Raw genomic sequence first — 24,959 nt, 5'->3', positions numbered from 1 at the left:
CGGGCTTCTCATTGTGGTGGCTTCTCTTGCTGTGGAGCGTGGGCTCTAGGCACGTACACTTCAGTAGTTGTGGCACATGGGCTTCGTTGCTCCGTGACACGTGGGATCTTCCTGGACCAGGGCTCGAACCCCTGTCCCCTACCTTGGCAGGCAGACTCTTAACCACTGTGCCACCAGGGAAGCCCTCAGGTGCTTTCTGAATGTGTATCTATGACAGATTTTTGGTTTGTGTTTACTGTGAAGTTTTTATATGGATATAGAACTCTGCACTTCCTATACTTAGGTGACTCTTTCTTTTCCCTTGTTAGGGAATTTTTCAGTTATTGTTTCTTCAGATATTTTCTCAGGCCCTCTCTCTCTCTCCTTCTGGATCCCCTATAATGTGAATATTGGCACACTTGCTGTGGTCCCAGAGGTCTCATAAACTGTCCTCCTTTCTTTTCATTCTTTTTTCTTTTTTCTGTTCGGGGGTGGTTTCCACTACTCTGTCTTCCAGCTCACTGACCATTCTTCTGCCTCATTTAGTCTACTGTTGATTCCTTCTAGTTTTTTGTTTTTTTCTTTACATTTCAGTTGTTGTATTCTTCAGTTCTGTTGGATTGTTACACTTTCTAAGTCTTTGTTAAAAACTTTTCATTTCTTGCTCTGTGCATCCATTCTCCTTCTGACGTCTTTGATCACCTTTATGGTCATTACTCTGAGCTCTTCCTTTGGTAGATTGCATATCTTCATGTAACTAAGTTCTTCTGGGGTTTTATCTTCTTCCTTTATCTGAACCATAATCCTCTGTTGCCTCATTTTGTCTAAATTGCTATTTGTATTTTTAGGTATGTGGTAGGTTAGCTGAGCTTCTCATCCTTGGAGGGATGAGAAAGTGTCTCCCACTTTAGGCAACATCCTTTGTGTCCCAGCAGTACACTCCCCTCTTGTAAGCCAAGGGTCAGGGGCCAGCTGGTCCCAGGGTTGTGTCTGGCCTGTGTTTGCAGATTCTGTCTGTAGACTGCAGGACTTCAGTTTTTTTGCTTCTCACGTGTGCCCCATGGTGGGTGAGGCTGGTCTCAAGGCTTGTGCCTGCCCACTGGTGGGTGGAGCTGGGTCTTGGCCCTCTGGTGGGCAGGGCATGTGTAGAGATGGCTGTGGGCTCAGGATTTCTTTAGGCAACCTGTCAGTTATGGTTGGGGCTGTGTCCCCATCCAGTTTCTTGTTTAGCCTGAGCAGTCCCAGCACAGGAACCTACAGGCTGTTGGATGGTGCTGGGTCTTGGTGCTGACATGTCAGCCTCCTGGAGAGCTCATGCAGATGAATGCTTCCCGAGATGTCTGCCACCAGTGTTTACGTCCCCAGTGTGAGCCACAGACGCCTCCCCAGTAGACCATGTAAGACCAGCAGATAGGTCTGGCCCATGCTTCTATCCTATTACTGCTTTTGCCTTTTGTCTCTGTATGTTGGCCTTTGAAGAGTGAGGTATTGGGCTTCCCTGGTGGCCCAGTGGTTAAGAATCCACCTGCCAATGCGAGGGACACGTGTTCAAGCCCTGGTCTGGGAAGATCCCACATGCCGTGGAGCAGCTAAGCCCGTGCACCACAACTACTGAGCCTGTGATCTAGAGCCCGTGAGCCACAACTACGGAGCCCGCCCGCCACAACTACTGAAGCCCGCGCACCTAGAGCCTGTGCTCTGCAACAAGAGAAGCCACAGCAATGAGAAGTCCGTGCACTGCAATGAAAACCCAACGCAGCCAAAAATAAATTTTTTTTTTTTTTTAAAAAGTGAGGTATCTGTGAGGGAGTGAGTCGCGGGTTCCCACAGGGCTTTGTGGGAGGGGTGAAGGGTCCAGCTGAGGTCCTTTGCGGGCCAGATCGGATCTGGGAAGCCAAGCTGGAAAGGTCACCTCCCTTTCCTCTCACACCCCACCTTAGTGCCACCCCCCAGCTTCCCGCAGCCCTTGGTATCCATTGGATTAAACTCCAAGGGCGTCCCAGTCCTCACCTTGCCGTCCACCTGGCCTAGGCCCTTAGGTCTCTGTTAGTGCTGCCCCTATGAGTTAGGCCATTCCCAGGGAAAGTTTAGGTAACTGGCTTGCTGCAGGGGCACGGGGTTGTCTTGGGTGACCTCAGGACCAGGGTCCTAGGTGAAGGTGGCCAGAATGAGCCAGATCTGATTGTTGCACAGGCACTGGTACGACCTAGTGCCAAAATGGAGGTGGTTCTTCCAGCCTGGGCACCCTTTCGCAGAGAATGGTGGTGTTAACAATTTCCTGTTCTTTATGCGACTGTTAACAATCAAGATGGAGCATGCTGAAGCCTCTTCTCGTCCCCTGAGTCGGAATGATGTTGGTTTAATGTTCTGTTTGATGATATTTGATGCAATAACATACTTTACAATCGAATGGATGATGGATGCAATTCATCCAATCAGAAAGCAAAAGCTCTGAAACAGAAAAATTAAGCCAGTTGGCGTGAAAAATGTGAAGCTTTCAGAATATGAAATGGGTATTGCTGCTCATCAACTAGACCGTCTGAACACGTATGTTACTTGGAGTGATACAGGAGGTTTAAATTATGTCATTATGGACCTGAAAGATACAGTCATCTTACCTATCAAAAAGAAACATTTGGGGCTTCCCTGGTGGCGCAGTGTTGAGAGTACGCCTGCCGATGCAGGGGATACAGGTTCGTGCCCCGGTCCGGGAAGATCCCACATGCCGCGGAGCGGCTGGGCCCGTGAGCCATGGCCGCTGAGCCTGCGCGTCTGGAGCCTGTGCTCCGCAACGGGAGAGGCCACAACAGTGAGAGGCCCATGTACCGCCAAAAAAAAAAAAAAAAGAAACATTTGTTTGAAAATTCCAAACTTCTGCAGCCTCCAAAAGGTGTTTTTTCTCTATGTGCCTCCATGCTGTGGTAGAACATTGATTACCAAGGCTACAGCCAAAAAAGCAGGTTGTTTTCTTAACCTTCAGCCTTCAACACTGACCGGTAAGTGGTATGGAGAATCTCAGAAACTACCTGCTGCTGTTTTCTCCCTGCCATGAAGCCACAGTCTTCCATCATCTTTATAGATGAAATTGACTCCTTTCTATGAAAATGTTCAAGTTCTGACCATGAAGCTACAGCCATGATGAAAGCTCAGTTGATGAGTCTTTGGGATGGATTGGGTAGTGATCACAGGTGCCAGGTCATAGTGATGGGAGCTACGAATCATCCTCAGGATTTTGACTCAGATATAATTGGAAAAATGCCTGTGAGATTTCATGTCAACCAGCCTGTTCTAAACAAACCTCAATGTGGGAGTTGGCTACCGGCGATGCATCCAAAAAGATATTGCTGTGATTTATGTATCCTGACATATTTTTGAAAATAATGTGTAATCTGCTGTTTTTTAATGTTGTCCTAAAATTCTTGATTCTATCCCATGATTTGATGGTGGTTTGGAGTTCATCCATGTAAGGTGATTTTTTTGTCCTTGTTCTGTCAATTACTGAGAGAGATGTATCAAAGTCTCAAGGTGTAATTGTGGATTCGTGTATTGATCCTTTCAGTTCTATCAGTTGTTGCTTCACAAATTTTGCTGCTGTTCTTTTGTGCATATACACTTAGGATTGTGTGGTCTTCATGGTAGATTGGCCCTTTTTTCATTATGTCATTTGCTATTACCCTTGGTAATTTTATTTTCTTTGAACTTTATTTTATCTGCTATTAAGAAGACACCCCTCTTTCCTTTCAGTTCATGTTTACATGGTATAACTTTTTGATTCTATTGACACTGTGAGTGAGATAAATCTTTGTTGTGTGAAGCTGTTCCCTGCATTGTAGGACGTTTACCAGCATCACTGAACTGTACACACTAGACACCAGAAGCACTACCCCAGTTGTGACACTAAAAGGTGCGTCCAGAGTTTTGCAAATGTTTCCTGGGAGTAGTGTGATCTCCCGTGGATATCCTTTCAGTAACAAAAGATAGTAGTATGGCATTTGGTTTTCAACTTCCCTTGATGTAATATTACAATCAAGACCTGATATTATGAATGAACAAGCTGTTTTCCAAGCAAGAGGGATCTCATGAGACCATTATGAGATCCTCACTGGTGATGGAAGTTGTATTCGTATAGACATTTTTTTGTTTTCATTTCAGTTGGAACTGAGGTGAATGTATTTTGTGTGTGAACAAAGTAAAGATAACTTTCTTTTATTTATTTTTTTATTGAAGTATAGTTGATTTACTATGTTTCAGATGTACCACAAATGATTCACTTATATGTATATTTTTTTCTGATTCTTTGCCATTATAGTTTATTACGAGATATTGAATATTGTTCCCTGTGCTACACAGTAGTTCCTTGTCGATTATCTATTTTATATATAGAGTGTGTATATGTTAATCTCACATTCCTAATTTATCCCTCCCCTCGTTTCCCCTTTGGTAACCATAAGTTTGTTTCTACTGTCTCTAAGTCTGTTTCTGTTTTATAATTAAGTTCACTTGTATCATTATTTCAGACTCCACATATAAGTGATATATGATATTTGTCTTTCTCCATATGACTTACTTCACTTAGTATGAAAATCTCTAGGTCCATCCATGTTGCTGCAAATGGCATTCTCTCATTGTCTTTTATGGCTGAGTAATATCACATTGTATACATGTGTGTACCACATCTTCTTTATCCACTCATCTGTTGATGGACATTTAGGTTGCTTTTGTGTCTTGGCTATTGTAAGTAGTGTCGTGATGCACATTGGAGTATATATGTCTTTTTGAAGTAGAGTTTTCATTTTTCTGGATATATGCACAGGAGTGGGATTGCTGGGTCATACGGTAACTCTATTTTTAGTTTTTTAAGGAATCTCAATGCTGTTCTCCGAAGTGGGTGCACCAATTTACATTCCCACCAACAGTGTACAAGGGTTCCTGTTTCTCCACACCCTCTCCAGCATTTATTGTTTGTAGACTTTTTAATGATAGCTATTCTGACTGGTGTGAGGTGGTACCTCGTAGTTTTTATTTGCATTTCTCTAATAATTAGTGATGTTGAGCATCTTTTCATCTGCCTTTTGGCCATGTGTATGTCTTCTTTGGAGAGATGTTTATTCAGGTCTTCTGCCCATTTTTTTATTGGGTTGTTTGGTTTTTTGATATTGAGCTATATAAGCCGTTGTATATTTTGGAAATTGACCCGTTGTTGGTTGTCTCATTTGCAAATATTTTCTCCCATTCTGTAGGTTGTTCTTTCATTTTGTTTATGGTTTCCTTTGCTTTGCAAAAGCTTTTAAGTTTCATTAGGTCCCATTTGTTTATTTTTGCTTCTGTTTCCATTACTCTAGGAGAAGGATTCAGTATATCTTTCTATCTGTTTGTGTCATCTTTGATTCTTTCATCAATATCTTATAATTCTCTGAGTACAGGTCTTTTGCCTCCTTAGGTAGGTTTATTCTTAGGTATTTTATTCTTTTTAATGCGATGGTAAATGGGATTGTTACCTTAATTTCACTTTCTGATATTTTGGTTTTACTGTATTCAAATGCAACAGATTTCTGTATATTAATTTTGTACCCTGCAACTTTACCCTCTTCATTGGTGAGCTCTAGTAGTTTTCTGGTGGCATCTTTAGGATTTTCTATGTATAGTATTATGTCATCTGCCAACAGTGACGGTTTTACTTCTTCCCAATTTGGATTCCTTTTATTTTTCTTGTCCAATTGCTGTGGCTAGGGACTTCTTTCTGATGAAGCTGTACTAATCACATATTACAATATTATTTCCAATCATTTATCACCCTCCTGTGAGGTCATGCATGTCTGCTCTTTGATATCAAGCTTGGCCAATTGACATAGGCAACCCTTCCATCCCTTTGAGAGGATTGCTCTTCCCTCCCCATTTTATGCAAGCTTGGTCATTTGAGTTCCTTGGCCCATTTGGTGTGAATAGAATGACATGTTTTTAAGTGGTGCTGGGAAAACTGGACAGCTACATGTAAAAGAATGAAATTAGAACACCATACACAAAAATAAACTAAAAATGGAATAAAGACCTAAATGTAAGGCCAGACACTATAAAACTCTTAGAGGAAAACATAGGCAGAACACTCTATGACATAAATCACAGCAATATCCTTTTTGACCCACCTCCTAGAGAAATGGAAATAAAAACAAAAATAAACAAATGGGACCTAATGAAACTTAAAAGCTTTGCACAGCAAAGGAAACCATAAACAGGATGAGAAGACAACCTCAGAATGGGAGAAAATATTTACAAACAAACAACTGACAAAGGATTAATCTCCAAAATATACAAGCAGCTCATGCAGCTCAATATCAAAAAAACAAACAACCCAATCCCAAAATGGAGAAGACCTAAACAGACATTTCTTCAAAGAAGATATGCAGATTGCCAGCAAACACATGAAAGGATGCTCAAATCACTAATCATTAGAGAAATGCAAATCAAAACTACAATGAGGTATCACTTCACACCAGTCAGAATGGCCATCATCAAAAAATCTACAAACAATAAATGCTGGAGAGGGTGTGGAGACAAGGGAACCCTCTCGCACTGTTGGTAGGAATGTAACATTGATAACAGCCACTATGGAGAACAGTATGGAGGTTCCTTAAAAAACTAAAAATAAAACTACCATGTGATCCACCAATCCCACTACTGGGCATATACCCTGAGAAAACCATAATTCAAAAAGAGTCATGTACCACAATGTTCGTTGCAGTTCTATTTACAATAGCCAGGACATGGAAGCAATGTAAGTGTCCATCGACAGATGAATAGATAAAGAAGATGTGGCACATATATACAGTGGAATATTACTTAGCAATAAAATGAAGCGAAACTGAGTTATTTGTAGTGAGGTGGATGGACCTAGAGACTATCATACAGAGTGAAGTAAGTCTGAAAGAGAAAAACAAATACTGTATGCTAACACATAAATATGGAATCTAAAAAAAAAAAATGTTCTGAAGAACCTAAGGACAGGACAGGAATAAAGATGCAGATGTAGAGAATGGACTTGAGGACACGGGGAGGGGAAAGGGTAAGCTGGGATGAAGTGAGAGAGTGGCAATGACATATATACACTAACAAATGTAAAATAGACAGCTAGTGGGAAGCAGCCACATAGCACAGGGAGATCAGCTCGGTGCTTTGTGTTCACCTAGAGGGGTGGGATAGAGAGGGTGGGAGGGAGATGCAAGAGGGAGGGGACATGGGGATATATGTATATGTATAGCTGATTCACTTTGTTATACAGCAGAAACTAACATACCATTGTAAAGCAATTTTACTCCAATTAAGATATTAAAAAAAAAAGAATGGCATGTTTACATGGACGCTTTCAAAGTCTTTGTTCTGTATAGCCTTGTTTCCTCTCTACTGCAAGAATGTTCTTGGGTAGACTGAAATTTTACCCTTCATGACAATTGAATTATAGAAATAAGCAAGAGGTGATAATAATGATAGAGGTCATATGAGGAAGCAATACATATTTGTTGTTATAATCCAGTAAGAATTCAGGAATATTTGTCACCACAGCAAAACTTTTAGAAAGCTGACTGGTACACTTTCAATGACCTTTTGTTTTTTCATCCCCACCTTCACCTCCCAGAGTCAAGGTTACAGGTAAGAATGTATTATCTCCAGGAATTGTTTCACCTTTGACATCTTGATGTCAAGAATTCTTTTCCTAAATAATTACCCTTATTACTTCCAATTTCTGTTTTCTCTTCCCATTAGAATAGCCATTCATTTTTATTTTATCTAGATATATATTACTTTTTGTAGTCCAACTGCCCTCAATGGCCTATGTGTTCTCAGTTATAACATTTCGAAGTGGTGTATCATAATCAAATGTTTGTAAATAACCTCAAGCCTTGCCCTTTAACCTGGTCCTGCCTTCCCCCGCCTATGTAAGCCTCAGAACTGGATGAACTGAGTTATGGATGTAAGTCCCATGCCAAGCAGGAAGTTCACATTAATAACCAAAATAACCAAAACCCTAGCAAACAAACAAAGAAAAAAGAAAGAGCCCTTAGGTTTTCAGATGTTTTAATAAATTGCTATCCATTTTCAAGTTTTTAATTTCTCCTGAAGTACTGGTCAGTTGTAAATTTCATATGTTCTGTTCTCATTTTCATTCAGTTGAGAATACATGCTAATTGCCTTTGTAATTTCTTCCTTGTTCCAACCTTGTTCATTAGTAGGTCTTTATTTTCCATATATTTGTGGTCATTATTTTCCATTATACTTTTTCCAGATATTTTTTGTTTATTGATTTCTGGTTTTCCCATTGTGGTCATAGAAATATTTTGTATAACTTGAATTCTTATAATTTATCAAGACTTGTTTGATGGCCAAAAATATGGTTTGTCTTGGTAAAGTACTTGGAAGATCTTGAAAAGTTATCTCATTATGTTGGGTGTTCTTACAAAGGAAAAACTTGATTTTCTTCCTCCTGTGGAGGGAAAAATCCATTTCTTCCTACTGTGTGTTTCTTTCCTCTGTGTCTCCTATGTCTCACACCACAACACCCTCACATAGAACACTTCTGACACTTTTGGTCACTGATGTGTGAGGAGTTTTCTGCACAACAAGCAATTCCTGGGACATCAGCTGTGTATCCTACAATTCAGCTCAATTCTGACACCGCCTGTACTGAGATCGCATGAGATCCTACAGATCTCACAGGACTGCCATCCCTTTCAGCACACTTCAGGTGGCAGCACAAATGTACGTTATCACCTGTGCTTCTGACCAATAGGCTGTAAGATCATAAGTTTCAACAACCCCCTCTGTCACCCTCTGTAAGGAGTAAAGAATCTGCACTTGGAAGTTATGTATTCATTTGCAAGAATGCCTGGTAAATTCTGGAAAAACGTACTAGAGGAAATATGTTCAGACTTCTTATAATGCATTGAAGCTAAATGAGTGAGTCACTGACTTCAAAATCTCAGTGGTTGGGAGTGGAATGCAAAGTTCAGAAAGAGACCTCAGGGCTAGAAGGTATTTTATTCCATCATTGGTCTTCACCTGTGAAATCAACCTAAATCTCTGACACGTGGGTGTTCTTTAAATGACTTTCGTCACCTCCATCCCTCAGAGGTTATCTTTTCACTCTGTTGATGGTATCATTTGGCACACCGAATTTCTGCATTTGATGCAGGTAAGGTTCCAGCTTCCTTCTTTTGCTGGTAGATATCTAGTTTGCCAGCACCATTTGTTAGTGAGACTGTCCTTTCCTCTTTGTGTAGTCTTGGTACCCTTGTCAAAACACTTTACATACTGGAAAGGATTATTTTGCGGCATTCTGTTCTGTTCCATTGGTTTATTATATAGCACAGGGAACAATATTCAATATCCTTAATAACCATAATTGAAAAGAATATGAAAAGAATATATGTGTTGTATGTATAAGTGATTCACTTTGCTATACAACAGAAATTAGCAGAATATTGTAAATCAAGTATACTTCAACCAAATAAATTTTGTAAAAACACAGAAAAAAAAGAATATATTCCTGTTAGTCATGATGGTCTTTTAAATGTGTTGATTTTTTAAAAATATTTATTTATTTATTTTTGGCTATTATTATTTTTGGCTGCATTGGGTCTTCGTTGCTGCTCACGGACTTTGTCTAGTTGTGGTGAGCAGGGGCTACTCTTCCTTGCGGTGCGTGGGCTTCTCATTGCAGTGGCTTCTCTTGTTGCGGAGCATGGGCTCTAGGTGCATGGACTTCAGTAGTTGTGGCACGTGGGCTTTGTAGTTGTGGCTCGGGTGCTCTGGAGCACAGGCTCAATAGCTGTGGCGCACGGGCTTAGTTGCTCCGCGGCATGTGGGATCTTCCTGGACCAGGGATCAAACCATGTCTCCATTGGCAGGCAGATTCTTAACCATTGCACCACTAAGGGAAGTCCTTGGAAGGTTGGTCTTAATTGTTTATAAATGTTGGGTTGAATTTCGCAGTGAAGCTATCTTGCTTTCCTTTGCTGAATGGTTTTTGAATACTGGTTCAATCTCCTTAAAAGTTATAGGCTTGTTCAGATTTTTAATTTCTTTATAATTCTGTCTTGGTAGGTTGTGTTCTGTATGGATTTATCCATATCTTCTAGGTTATCTGATATTTAGGCATAGAATTGTCTAAATATTTTCTTCTAAATTTAAAAAAAAATTTCTGAAGAATCAGTTGTAATCTGCTATAATGTCCCCTCTTTGATTTCTGATTCAGTCATTTGAGTCTTCCCTTTGTTGTTAATCTGGATAAGGATTTGTCAGTTATCCTTTTCAAATAACGATGTTGTACTGTTGTCATTTTCTCTGGTTTTATTCTACATTTCATTTGTCTCTGATCCTTTTTCCTACCTTCTGCTAGCTTAAGCATATTTTGTTCTTCTAAGATCTTTTTATTTTGCTTTTTTTTTAAAAGGAATTTTTTAGTCACCATATATGTTCACAAGGTAATTCATCACAGGTGTGGCATAGAGTAAGTATTTTAAAGAATAATGGGGACTTCCCTGGCGGTCCAGTGGTTAAGATTTTGCCTTCCGGTGAAGGGGCTTGCAGGTTCGATGGAGAGCTATGATCCCACATGCCTTGGGGCCAAAAAACCAAAACATAAAACGAAGCAGTATTGTAACAAATTGAATAAAGACTTTAAAAATGGTCCACATTAAAAAAAAAAAAACTTTAAAATATGAATAATGCAGTTCTCATCAAAGAAAAGTTTTTTCTCCTATTTTGATTTCTCTTCATTTTATCTATATGAGATGATGCATGATAATGAAACTTACTGTGAGTTATACACCAGGACAGTCTGCTCATTTTACCTGAAAATACTTTAAGTATGCTAATTTCCCTATGTAAACATCATCCTATTTCAATGGATTCCCATGTCTCTCTGGTTGAAATGTTTCACATGTAGGGATGTGATAAAGCATAGTTTATAGTAGATGTTATCTAACAGATACTGCCTTAAAAATATTGGGGGTCCAAATGAAGTTACTGTATATTTGGTAATCTAGTTTTACTTTCTTTGGGGTTCAAATTAAAGAGAGTATACCTCCCTACTAAATGCTGTTAGAAATATTGCAACTTAATTATTCTTTAAATGGAAATAAATCCCAGTGTCTTCTGAAGACTGTTATTTTTCAGGCTTTGTTACCCACCCTTGACAAAACTTTAAGAAATAGAAAATAAAAAACTAAAATATATTTGGAAATAAAAAGTGAAAAATTCTAATTATGTTCATAATGAACATATAATCAATTTGAAATTACATTGTGTTATTATGTATTTAAGTAGAATTTAATTAAAAGTTTTGGGGAAAGATACTTAAAAGTAATTCTCCCAAGTGTGGAATAGAGTAAGGTTTTTAAACAATAATGCAGTTCTCATCAAAAGAAAAAAAATTTTTTCTTCTAGTTTGCTTTCTCTTTTTATGTTATCTATATGAAATTCTGGATGCTAACTATACTTATTGTGATAATCATTTCACAGTATATGTCAGTCAGTTACTTATGCTCTACAGCTTAAACTTATACTGTGATGTTTGTCACTGTATAAAGTGTTGCTTATACAACTCTATGTCACTGTTTACAGAATTGGTTTTAGAAAGGCAAATAATTAAAACACATTGGATAAAAGAAAGAATGCAGTTTATAACAATTAAAAAAAATGTATTGCTGTTTTTAAGGCAATTTTTAGTGACCTAAATGATCACATGTCTTAGTCTTCCATCTCAGACCTCCAGGTACTGTCCCTGAGTTTGTGGAACTCAGCACTATGTTGAGTTTGCCCTTCTGCGTGAATGGGGAATAGAAAAAAAAAAAGCAGTTTTGTAGGGTGTCAGTATGAAATAGCCCATTTCTACCCAGGGGGAGTTTTGTATTTGTTATTTGTAATACAGAGAGTAGTCCCATTCTTATTTCTTAAAGCTGCTTAAATTAATTCCAATTTAGGAAGTGTTCCTGGATCCAACTAATGGCCCACGTCAACCTCTCCCTCTCCACTCCTAGAGACCCAAGTTCCCAGATCAGTGAATTGCTTCAGCCTCCCTAGCAGGACGTCAGAACAACTTGCTGTGAGAAATAGGTTTTTATTAAACCCTTTTAGTCTTAAGAGGAAATATCTTGGCTTCCAACATAACTGGCCCACACGTGAAAACTGTTACAGCCAGTAACTTAAAGGAATGTAGTCAAGGTAACAGGCGCACCAACCCCGCCCTGCTCCCTGCACCTCCCTCCTGCGCTCAGTGCGCAGACCTGGGCGCTCTCCTCGCCCCGCCCCTCGCCGCTGGCGTTCCGCCTAGGCCCCGCCCCGGAAGCCCTCCCTCGAACGCCAGGCGCCCTTTCCTCAGGACGCGGAGAGCGGAGAGTGCTGAGCCAAGGTCGCAGAGCGGAGCGTAAGTTTCTTTCCAGTGTAAATTTGTGCAGCCCCCCCCCCACCCCACGCCGACCACCGTCACCCTCCGCCGCACCCGTCCCAGAGTAAATCCAGACGTGGCAGTTGCAGGTCGGGTATCTTTTCGTTTGGGTTTTAAATTTTTCTGAGGCTGGTCCGTTCCCTTGGCTTTTTCAGCCTTCGGTCCACGTAGACACCGTCTTTGGCGACATTTTCCTGTTTAAAACTCTTTAGTACCTCCGCCCTCCCCTTGTAAAGTCCTCTTCCGCAAGGTGGATTCGCGCCCCGCAGCCTCGCCCTCTCGGCCCCTGGAGGGCAGCGCCGGCCGCCGCGCTCCCGGACAGGCCGCGTCCTTCCCGCGATCCTGGGGTTCTGCAGAGCACCGCCCCTCTCCTGAGACCCCCCTCCCTCCCTCCCTCCCTCCCTCCCTCCCTCCCTCCCTCCCAGCGCCTCTGTCCTCGCCTCCTCCTAAGGCCGGTCCTTCTGCTCCCCCGGCCTCCCCTTCCTGGTCAGCCCTTCCCCTCACCCCGCGTTGGGGGAGGTGACCTGGTCCAGCCTTGTGACACCTAGTGTTGTTCCGTGTCGTATTCAGCTCTATTGAAAAATGTGCTCTTCCGGTCCGCGGGCATCTCATTCAGTCTCCAGCCCCTTAAATGGGTGAGGGGCATCAGGAGAAGCAGAGACTGAGCGACTGAGAGAGAAAGATTAAAACTGCGAAGGAGAAAAGCATGAGGGAGAACCGATGGGAACGTAGAGGGTGGCTGAGGGACTTGCAAAGAGGTAGTAAAATGAAAGAGATTAAGCCTTGAAAGTAGCAGGTGAATAAAATAGAGAAGTAAATGAAAAAGCCAGATCTCCAGGGATTGGAAAACAAGGGAGAGCTGCCCTGGAGGAGGGGGAGGCGAACGGTGGTGAGGTACGTCAGACGTGGAGAGGATAAAACGTGGAACCATGGACTTCAGTGCATCATGGTGCTGGCAGAGAAAGAAGCCAAAGGGTGACAAGAGCAGAGGAAGAAAGAAGAGCAGGAAGGAAGCACAGCCACCTGGGGTTCCAGAGAGTGGGGAGGAAGGGAGAGTAACAGGGAGAGAAGGAGTGTAACCCGGAGGGCAGAGATGAGGCAAACAAGAGGCAGAAATACCTGCAGATTTTTGACAGAATCAGAAAGGTTGGAGAGAAAGAGCATCTCGAAGGGGAATAAGTTGCAGAGTGGGGCAGGACAGGTGTGAGGGAAGAAATAAGAGGGGAGAAACAGCAGGAGTGTAGAGGGGAATAAAAAGAGACACACAGACCAAGATGAAATAGGGAGACAGGTGAACAGAATGAGATGGAAACACCTAGTAAAAGTAGAGAGGGTAAACTGGATCCAGGTGGATGGTGAGTTGATTGGATATAGATGATTAAGTTGTGATGATATTGATTCGTGTCTTTAGAATCTAATACATTTAAAATTTCTTTAAATTATACAGATGAGGATGAGAATTGCAAAACTCCTGTCAGTAAGGCTTGTGCCTTTTGTTATTATTTGTATCAGAAGATAACTTCCATTTGCAAACCCTGTTGAGCCAGCAGGCAGTGACTTGATTCACTCAGTTGTCACCGCCGTACCTTTTCCTGAAATGGGGTAGAAGTCAGGAGAGAGGAGAAGTGGGGCAAGAAATGACTGACTCAGTCACTATGTGGTGGTGGCTTTTTAAGGCAACATTGTTTTTTTTAATGGATTTACATTTTTTCTTTACATATGGTTCTTTTTGTAGCTTGGAATAAATCTTAGTTCATTCAATTTCTTCTTTCCTCTAAATCATTTTTAACTTATGAAATATGCTTTTTTAGTCTCCAGTATTCTAGTCATGTCATTCTTTTCCAAATGTGGTATACCCTCAGTTTTTAGTTTAAAACTTTGATACCAGATTTTTAGATTAAAAATAATACACACATTATTTCTTTTTCAGATTTGTTTCAGATTCATTCCTCGCCTGAGTGCTTTCTTCTCTTCATCTAATATATTTGAAATTTTCTTTGGTAAGTAGAAATAACTTTAGACTATTTTGACGAGTACTTGGCAAAGATGTCAATGATCTTTTATAGTAACAGTCAAAACCTAGTTTAACCAGTCAGTGTAATCCCTTTTTTCCGTTTTCTGTGGTCGGGGAAGATAGTGAGCTATGAGGTGATACGAAGATGTTTCCCTCAGGTCCCTTTTGACTCTTCTGTGCAAATGAGGAAGGATGGGTGGGATTGACTTGGAACCTTCTTCCAACAGCGTCCCTCTACTCACGATGAAAAGGATTGCTCAGATCTTATTTCTAAGCTGATCCCTTACAGTGTTTTCTGCACCAGGGATATATATTTGCAATTCTGTGTTTTTAAAACATTTTACTGCAATCTTCTGATAAAGAAGAATTACCTGCTTGGTACCAGTGTGATCGAACCTTGAAAGAGAAGTTTCCTTTGTTCAGGCACATGTAAGATGGTGCTGGTGTTAAATGGGACAGTTGATAAAAACAAACTCTGCCCACTTGCCCATCAGGTGACCTTTTCAGAATTCATTCACACCTGGTTCTATTCACTCAGCTCAGACCTTGTCATAAATGTCTCCCCTCTGGGCCTCAGGGAGCCCACTTGTAACATGGAGATGAGAGACTAGACCAGAAACTCTGAGCGTGAGCAACACTGACCCCTGAGATGATTGGCCACATTGGGCGTGTGTCTGTGTGTGGTGGTTCTTCTTGGAGGGAGTGCCCGCTTGTAATTAGAATATTAAGTGGGTCCCAGGCCTCCCAAAGTGAAAAACTAAAAGAAAAACGGTAGGATGGATGCAGGAACATAGGCTCCGAGTCGGAGAGCATCATCAGGTGTCTTCCATGAATAAGGATAAATCTCCAGGGAGATTTTGTCGCTTCCTGACACACCTCCACTGGCTTCCATTTGTCCTCAGGAGAAAATCCCGCCTCCTCCCTGTGGCTGCTCAGCCCTGTGTCATCCTCAGGGCCCTGCCAGTGTCCCCAGCCTCATCCTGGGAGCTTTTCTCATGGTTCACTGTGCCCCAGTCATACTCACCTTTTCTCTGTTTCCAAACACCATCTGTCTCAGATGTTAGTTTCCGCTCTTACCTTTGGTTATTAAATCACCATCCTCAGGCCCTTTGTCCCCCTTCAGGTCTAGGCTCAGAGAGGGCTCCCCATCCTGCCTTGACAAGCTCTGTCATTTTAACCAGGTCTTATTGCCTTTAAAGTCAATCACCCTCATCTGAAAGCCCTTCTGCATTGATTATTTTCAGTCTTTCCTGGTTACCCTTTATTAAGGGCTCAGTGTTCCTCCCCTTCCCAGGATGGCTGCAGTACCTGATGCTGGAGGTGTCTTTAGATGTTAGGACTGTGGGTTGGGCTGGATAATCCTCAAGGGAGACCAAGAGAACAGGGCAGGTGATGAGGATGTTTCCTGCATTCTGGACATTTCAGCTGTAATTGATCTTTACCACATGTGGCTACTAAATTACTGAAAAGAAGAGCTCCAAAATACAGGAGTCCTAAAAAGCCCATGGATGTCCTCATGCGGTGTCCTGAGGTGTCCTCTTGTTTAGTCTCCTGTGTGACTGCTCTGCTACAGCCCCCAGTGTTCCAGGCTGTGCACATCCAGGTACCAGTCGCCACCTTGGACAGGAGCCTTGCCTTCCAGCAGTTCATCTGCACAGAGTCAGCGGTAGTGGTTTCACTGCGCTAAGGGTGGGCAGAAGGAGAACCTAATGGGGCATGAAGGAGGCCTCCCTTAAAGAGCTAGAACATCTTCCAAGTAGGTGTGAGTGGGGACAACAGGAAACTGAGACCTGGGAACCCTCTCTTGGAGACATCCTCCCTGATCTCAAATGCCTTTGTACCCAGACTCCATAATGTCCCCAGGTGGTGGCAGACTTTCCCAAGAGGACCAGTTTCTTTCTTTTTTTTTTTTTCCTTTTTTGCGGTACGCGGGTCTCTCACTGTTGTGACCTCTCCCGTTAAGGAGCACAGGCTCCGGACGCGCAGGCTCAGCGGCCATGGCTCTCGGGCCCAGCCGCTCTGCGGCATGTGGGATCTTCCCAGACCGGGGCATGAACCCGTGTCCCCTGCATCGGCAGGCGGACTCTCAACCACTGCGCCACCAGGGAAGCCGTCTGTTTTTTTTTTAATAAATTTATTTATTTTAGGCTGCACTGGGTCTCTGTTGCTGCACACGGGCTTTCTCTAATTGCAGTAAGCAGGGGCTACCCTTCATTGTGGTGCGTGGGCTTCTCATTGCGGTGGCCTCTCCTGTTGCAGATCACGGGCTCTAGGCACGCGGGCTTCGGTAGTTGTGGCACGCAGGCTCAGTAGTTGTGGCTCACGGGCCCAGTTGCTCCACGGCACGTGGGATCTTCCTGGACCAGGGCTCGAACCTGTGTCCCCTGCATTGGCAGGCGGACTCCCAGCCACTGTGCCACCAGGGAAGCCCAAAGGGCCAGTTTCTTGATTTTCATACTGAATGCCCAATATCCTTTGGGTGGCAGCTTGTGTACATTCCTGTTTGGATCCCTTTGCCGAGAAGTCCCTGTGCCTTTTAGTCTCCTTTAGTCAGTCATGCATGGAGAAGAGGTAGAAAAATGGGGAAAGCGGAGGGGAGCCTGTAGGGACCGCAAGAGGGATATGGCAGCAAGCGGGGGCATCAAGATGAGCCCAGTGAATGGTGTGTGCACCTGTCCCAAGGGTAGTTACGGGATCAAGGGCTGTGTGGATCTGTTGGAAAGGAATGTCTCAGTTCAGGCTGGAGAACCTGGCAGTGGGTTTGTTGGAGAACCTGCATGGAATGGTTTGAGGTGCCCTAGTGTCTTAGCTCAGGTTCCTGGGACGTCAGTGTTGAGGCTGACATTTGCCTGCATGGGTTTGGTTTGATAACTCATGATCACACGTGAGCAGCAGTGAAGAAAGTGGAATTTGACTGAGAAATGTTATCCTCCACTGTTAGAACTATGGCCTGAGCAGAGCCCACAGGGAGCTCTGGGTGCAGGAGGATGGGTGCCTTGGTCTTAAGGGGCTGGATCTAGAGGGTGCCCCCCAGCATCCACTCCACACACTGACTTTTGTTGGCTCTTTTAGGAGGACAAGCATCATCATGCCACCAGTAGTAATATAGGGAAAATCTCAGATCATTTTTTGCGTTAACGTTGGTATCTTTGAGTATTTGGTGTTGCAAGTGAAGAAAGTTTCATATGCATTTGGAAAGATGCAAAGAGAATCTGGAGTGTTGCCTTGGAAGATGTTGGGGTCTCACTGGGGCATGTGCATCATTGGAAATATCTCTCTTTTGAGTAGTTTTTTGGAGATTCCAGTGTTTTGCCTGGGTCACTGTAAATGAAAATACGGTGCCTTGTGTCTGGTGGGTCCTTGGGTGTCCTCTTATGTATTATCCCTCATGAATGAGTTATTAGGGCTTGAAATGTTTTCTGTCAGGATGAGGGGATCATTATGGGCTCTATGGACACTGTGTTGGACCCCATGAGAGTTTGTAAGTTTGTTTGAGTCCAGACTGGAAATTATGAGTAGTAAGCTTAAGACTGCAGAATGTTTTTAGTAGGGAGGTCCTACTGGGTATGGGTCTATGAGCCCAACTTGAGAAGAGTCATAAAGTCTCGTGTTGTTGGGAAAGATTATTGCAAGAATCAGAGGACAGCAACACTGCAGTGATCTGCAGTCTGGGGGCTCATCCTTGGGAAGATGCAGCTGCAACTTTCTTGCTGCCAGGCCGGTGCTGGGTACTCTATTATCCACTCCTGTCCCTCCCAAAATATGCACAGAGGCACAATACAGAGAACAGGGAACCTTTGTGTGCTGTTGGTGGGTGTGTAAATGGTACCGCTAAATTGGAAAACAATATGGAGGTTCCTCAATAAATTAAACATAGAACAGGCACACAATCTATCAAACCGTCTTCTGGCAGATATCCAAAGGAAAGGAAATCAGTGTTTTCAGGGACACATCTGCAGTCTCATGAGTATTATGGTATTTGCAGTAGCCAAGGAACAGAAACAACCAAAATGTCTGTAGACAGAAGAATGGGTAACAAAATCGTGGTATCAAAACATATACTGTATATTGTATAGTATGTATATAATATGTATAATGAAATGTTATTCACTGTATATAAATATGAAAAATCAAGAATCCTGCATTTATGACAAAATGAATGAACCTAGAGAACATTATGCTAAGTGAAATAAGCCTGACAAAGGACAGATATTGTACATGGAAACTAGAATTATCAAACTCATAGAGCCATAGAGTAGAAAGGCTGTTACCAGGAGCTGGGTGGTAGGGAAGATGGGGCAATGTCTGTCAAAGTATACAGATTTTCAGTTGTAAAATGAATAAGTTCTGGGGATCGGATGTACTGCATGCTGCCTATACTGTTTCTATATACTTGAAATTTGCTCACAGAGAAACAGTTAAGTGTCCTCACAACAAACACACAAAATGGTAATTGTTAGTTGATGGAAGTGTGACTTACTTGATAGTGATAATTATTCACAGTATACACATCCGTCAGAGGATCACTTTGTATACCTTACATTTACATCATTTTAATTCATCAGTTACACCTCAGTAAAGCTGGGAAAGAATAAGAAAGTGGGGGCTGTGCTGGGCTTGCCTCCTGTGAGTGGTGCTCAACCCAGGCTTCCCATTAGATCGATGAGGCTTTATGCATAGACATGTTTTGTACCCTCTGACCAGGTACCCTCTTCATGTAGTCTGTGTGGGACCAAAGCTCGATAATATTTATGTTGCCCCAGGATGTTCCAATCCGGATCCATCACTGAGCATCGTGACTCTGGGTCCCCCCATTCCTGAGGGCTGAGATCTGGGCTGAGGGTGAGGGCTCTGCTCTGCGTGGGGCTGGATCAGGGCTGGTCTGTGACCTGAAGGGGATCGTCGGGTCCAGCTGAGGTGCCCGCTGCTGCTGGGTACGTGAGGGCCTCACCAGGAGGGGAGCCTGATCTAAAGAAAGTGTGGGAAACTCACCTGTTAGACTCTGTGTGGGAGTTACTGTCCTGAGCCCCTCCTGGGACAGTGGGCAGCAGAAGACCGTGTGTTCCCCATGCTGAGGGCTTCCCTGTGTGTGTGGTGGTGACTCAGGAAGGGGGTGTGTTGATCGCAAGCATTAAACAGCCTGTTTTCCACTTTCAAGGTCAACCTCTAAACACTCACGTTTCCTGAGGAGGAAGCCCGGAAGAGGAAGGAGAGGAAAGAAAAGGAGTCGGAAATGGCTCTTTCTCAGGTAAAGTCATATTTTTGGTTGATTCTCAGTCTGTTTTTTCTGAAATGCCCTTTTTTGGACTTGCTGATCTTGTCTGACTCTGAAGTATCCTGCCTGACACCTGTACCTCACACTCACCCGGGGCCCTCCCTCAGGGTCTGTCGTCTCCACTTAGATTTCACACCCACGGATTGGAGACGTGGTGTCAGTGCTCTTGGGCAGCAGGGGCTGTTGAGGGACCCCATCCGGATGCACTGTCCACTCTCTGTCAACCAGGGTACAGAAGCTGCACTTGGAAGTCAGGTATTAACGTGCACAATACCTGGTAAAATCCGAAAATCAGACCAGTTGGAGCAGTTTGTTCTGACTTTTTCTAAGGCAGTTCAAGGTAAACATGTGAGTCACTCTCCTTAAATCTTAATGATTGGGAATGGAATGGAAAGTTCAAAAATAGACATCAGTGGCGGAGGGTGTTTTAGTTTATCATCAGATTTAAACTATGAAATCAACCTAAATCTCTGGCAGTTGGAAATTCTTTAAATTACTTTCATCACCTCCATTCCTCAGAGGTTGTCTTTTCACTCTGGATTGTATCCTTTGACAGACAGAAAGTTTTACTTCTGATACGGGCAAGATTCCAGCTTCATTCTTTTCCTAGTAGATATCTCTTTTCTCAGCACCATTGTTACTGATACTCTCCTTTCCCCTATGTGTATCTTGGCACCCTTGTGAATACATTTTACATATATGCAAAGGATTATTTCTGAGTATTGTGTTCTGTTCATTTGGTTTATGTTATCTAGAACTAGGACTGCCCTGTGACTTTTAGCATTTTTTTTCCCCTCTATTTCTGCAAAGATTGCTATGGAAATTTTGATAATGGGTCCACTGAATCTGTAGAACACTTTGTGTAGCTTGGATTTTTTAAGAGAATAAGTCTTCCAGCTCATGAGTACAGGTTGTCTTTCTATTTGTATCTTTTTGGATTTCTTTTAGCAATGGTTAGTAGTTTTCAGTGTACAAGTCTTTCACCATGTTGGCTAATTTATTCCTAAATATTTCATCCCTTTTTAATGCTGTAGTAAATAAGATTGTTTTCTTGTTTTCTTCTGACATTGTTCATTGTGTATAGAAATGCAACAGATTTTTGCATTTGGAGTTTGTATACGACAACTTTTCTGACACTCTTGATATAGCAGGTTTCTTACGGAATCTTTATGATTTTTACATATAAAACCTTGTCATCTAGGAAAGAAGGTAAGTTTACTTTTTTAGTTTGGATAACTTAGATTTCTTTTTCTTAATTGCTTTGGCTAGAAGTTTCAGTACATTGTTGAGCAGTGGTGCAGAGAGTGTGCATCCTTGCCTTCTTTCTGATCTCAGAGGACAAGCTTTCAGTCTGTCCCCATTGAGAATGTTGTTAGCTGTGCTTTTTTCATAAATGGCGTTTATTATGTTGAGAGAATTTACTCTTTCTGGTTTGTTGAGTGTTTTATCTTGAAAGGTTGTTGAATTTCATCAAATGCTTTTCTCTGCATCAATTGAGATGGTCCTGCGTGTTTTTTTCCTTTACTCTGTTAATGTGGTGTATCACATTAATTGATTTTGTATGTTGACTCCTCTTTGCCTTATATGAATAAAATCCACTTGGTCAACATGTCAGATCTTTTTAATGTGGTATTATTTTGCTAGTATGTTGTTAAGGATTTTGCATCAGTATTCATCAGGGGTATTGGTTTCTAGTTTTACTTTCTTGTTGTGTTTTTGTCTGAGATTGGTATCAGAATCATGCTGGCTCCATAGAAAGAATTTGCAAGAGTTCCCTCTTCAACTCTGTAATTTTAGCAGGATTAGTGGTAATTCTTTTGTAAATATTTCATAGAATTTGGTCCTGGGTTTTTCTTGTTTGTTTGTTTTTTAAAAATTATTTATTTATTTATTTATTTTTGGTTGTGTTGGGTTTTCATTGCTGGGCGTGGGCTTTCTCTAGTTGTGGCGAGTGGGGGCTACTCTTTGTTGCGGTGCACAGGCTTCTCTTATTGTGGAGCATGGGCTCTAGGCCCACAGGCTGCAGTAGTTGTGGCACGTGAGCTCAGTAGTTGTGGCTTGCAGGCTCTAGAGTGCAGGCTCAGTAGTTGTGGCAAATGGGCTTAGTTGCTCCATGGCATATGGGATCTTCCCAGACCAGGGTTCGAACCCGTGTCCCCTGCAATGGCAGGTGGATTTTTAACCACTGTGCCACCAGGGAAGCCCTGGGTTTTTCTTTGTTTGAGGTTTTTGATTACTTTTTGAATTTCTCTAGTTATAATTTGGTTCAAATTTTTTATTTTTTTTCTTTTGAATTTTATTTTTTTATACAGTAGGTTCTTATTAGTTATCCATTTTATACATATTAGTGTATATATGTCAATCCCAATCTCCCAATTCATCACACCACCACCACCACCTCCCCCGCCACTTTCCTCCCTTGGTGTCCATATGTTTGTTCTCTATATCTGTGTCTCAATTTCTGTCCTGCAAACTAGTTCATCTGTACCATTTTTCTAGGTTCCACGTATATGCATTAATATACAATGTTTTTATCTTTCTGACTTACTTTACTCTGTATGACAGTCTCTAGATCCATCCACGTCTCTGCAAATGACCCAATTTCATTCCTTTTTATGGCTGAGTAATATTCCATTGTATATATGTACCACATCTTCTTTATCCATTCATCTGTTGATGCGCATTTAGGTTGCTTCCATGACCTGGCTATTGTAAATAGTGCTGCAGTGAACATTGGGGTGCGTATGTCTTTTTGAATTGTGGTTTTCTCTGGGTATATGCCCAGTAGTGGGATTGCTGGGTCATATGGTAATTCTACTTTTAGTTTTTTTAAGGAACCTCCATATTGTGCTCCATAGTGGCTGTATCAGTTTATATTCCCACCAACAGTGCAAGAGGGTTCCCTTTTCTCCACACCCTCTCCAGCATTTATTGTTTCTAGATTTTCTAATGATGCCCATTCTAACTGGTGTGAGGTGATACCTCATTGTAGTTTTGATTTGCATTTCTCTAATAATTAGTGATGTTGAGCAGCTTTTCATGTGCTTCTTGGCCATCTGTAAGTCGTCTTTGGAGAAATGTCTATTTAGGTCTTCTGCCCATTTTTGGATTGGGTTGTGGGGTTTTTTTTGTTTTTTTTTTTGCAGTGGCATATTTTATATATTAATAGAGGGGCTTAAATAAGACAGTTGTAGAAGCTGAAAGACAGGAAAGAAAAAAATGAATGTATGTGATATCTCGAAAACACATTTTTTTGTTTTACCATAGGTACCTTTTTAAAAATTTTTTTAAAGGTAACACTAGGTTTTCTTTTTTTAAAATTGCACACAGGTCTATAAACCTAATAAGTAGGTTTTTTCTGTTTTTTTTTATACAGCAGATTCTTATTAGTCATCAGTTTTATATACATCAGTGTATACATGTCAGTCCCAATTGCCCAATTCATCACACCACCATCACCACCACCCCCGTGGCTTTCCCCCCTTGGTGTTCATACGTTTGTTCTCTACGTGTGTGTCTCAATTTCTGCCCTGCAAACTGGTTCAGCTGTACCATTTTTCTAGATTCCACATATATGTGTTAATATATGATATTTGTTTTTGTCTTTCTGACTTACTTCACTCTGTATGACAGTCTCTAGATCCATCCACGACTCTCTACAAATGACGCAATTTCGTTCCTTTTTATGGCTGAATAAAATTCCATTGTATATATGTACCACATCTTTATCCGTTCGTCTGTTGATGGGCATTTAGGTTGCTTCCATTACCTGGCTATTGTAAATAGTACTGCAATGAATATTGGGGTGCATGTGTCTCTTTGAATTGTGGTTTTCTCTGGATATATGCCCAGTAGTGGGATTGCTGGATTATATGTGAATTCTATTTTTAGTTTTTTAAGGAACCTCTGTACTGTTCTCCATAGTGGCTGTATCAGTTTACATTCCCACCAACAGTGCAAGAGGGTTCCCTTTTCTCCATACCCTCTCCAGCATTTGTTGTTTGTAGCTTTTCTGATGAAGCCCATTCTAACTGGTGTGAGATGTTACCTCCTTGTAGTTTTGATTTGCATTTCTCTAATCATTAGTGATGTTGAGCAGTTTTTCATGTGCTTCCTGGCCATCTGTAAGTCTTCTTTGGAGAAATGTCTATTTAGGTCTTCTGCCCATTTTTGGATTGGGTTGTTTGTTTTTTGAATATTGAGCTGCATGAGCTGTTTATATATCTTGGAGATTAATCCTTTGTCTGTTGATTCGTTTGCAAATATTTTCTCCCATTCTGAGTGTTGTCTTTTCGTTTTGTTTATGGTTTCCTTTGCTGTGCAAAAGCTTTTAAGTTTCATTAAGTCTCATTTGTTTATTTTTGTTTTTGTTTCCATTATTCTAGGAGGTGGATCAAAAAAGACCTTGCTGTGATTTATGTCAAAGAGTGTTCTTCCTATGTTTTCCTCTAAGAGTTTTATAGTGTCCGGTCTTACATTTAGGTCTCGAATCCATTTTGAGTTTATTTTTGTGTATGGTGTTAGGGAGTGTTCTAATTTCATTCTTTTACATGTAGCTGTCCAGTTTTCCCAGCACCACTTATTGAAGAGACTGTCTTTTCTCCATTGTATATCCTTGCCTCCTTTGTCATAGATTAGTTGACCGTAGGTGCGTGGGTTTACCTCTGGGCTTTCTATCTTGTTCCATTGATCTATGTTTCTGTTTTTGTGCCAGTACCATATTGTCTTGATTACTATAGCTTAGTAGTATAGTCTGAAGTCAGGGAGTCTGATTCCTCCAGCTCTGATTTTTTCCGTCAAGACTGCTTTGGCTATTCAGGATCTTTTGTGTCTCCATACAGATTTTAAGATTTTTTGGTTCTAGTTCCATAAAAAATGCCATTGGTAATTTGATAGGGATTGCATTGAATCTGCAGGTCGCTTTGGGTAGTATAGTCATTTTCACAATATTGATTCTTCCAATCCAGGAACATGGTATATCTCTCCATCTGTTTGTATCATCTTTAATTTCTTTCATCAGTGTCTTATAGTTTTCTGCATACAGGTCTTTTGTCTCTAGGTAGGTTTATTCCTAGGTATTTTATTCTTTTTGTTGCATGGTAAATGGGAGTGTTTCCTTAATTTCTCTTTCAGATTTTTCTTCTTTAGTGTATAGGAATGCAAGAGATTTCTGTGCATTAATTTTGTATCCTGGAGCTTTACCACATTCATTGATTAGCTCTAGTAGTTTTCTGGTGGCATCTTTAGGATTC

General features: G+C 41.6%; 2 protein-coding genes, 1 long non-coding RNA gene and 1 pseudogene across 5 annotated transcripts in view; 3 read left to right on the top strand and 1 right to left on the bottom strand.

Annotated features, from left to right (window-relative positions):
• LOC117199139 (zinc finger protein 677-like) overlaps positions 1 to 24,959 on the top strand; it is a 545,188-nt gene that overhangs the window by 17,830 nt on the left and 502,399 nt on the right. The window lies entirely within an intron of this gene.
• Positions 1 to 24,959, bottom strand: part of LOC101279864 (zinc finger protein 160-like) — a 325,017-nt gene that overhangs the window by 174,810 nt on the left and 125,248 nt on the right. The gene's annotated exons all lie outside the window — the stretch shown is intronic.
• Positions 2,282 to 4,163, top strand: LOC117199225 (outer mitochondrial transmembrane helix translocase-like; annotated as a pseudogene).
• The window catches only part of LOC117199145 (uncharacterized), an 87,317-nt gene continuing 74,674 nt past the window's right edge, over positions 12,317 to 24,959 (top strand). The window contains exons 1-3 of the long non-coding RNA XR_007474344.1: positions 12,317 to 12,397; positions 14,349 to 14,418; positions 19,591 to 19,680. This is a non-coding gene — a long non-coding RNA (uncharacterized LOC117199145). The remainder of the gene's footprint in view (positions 12,398 to 14,348; positions 14,419 to 19,590; positions 19,681 to 24,959) is intronic.

This window comes from Orcinus orca, chromosome 20, assembly GCF_937001465.1.
Source record: "Orcinus orca chromosome 20, mOrcOrc1.1, whole genome shotgun sequence".
NCBI lineage: Eukaryota > Metazoa > Chordata > Mammalia > Artiodactyla > Delphinidae > Orcinus > Orcinus orca.
This window is presented reverse-complemented; position numbering and strand designations above follow the sequence as displayed.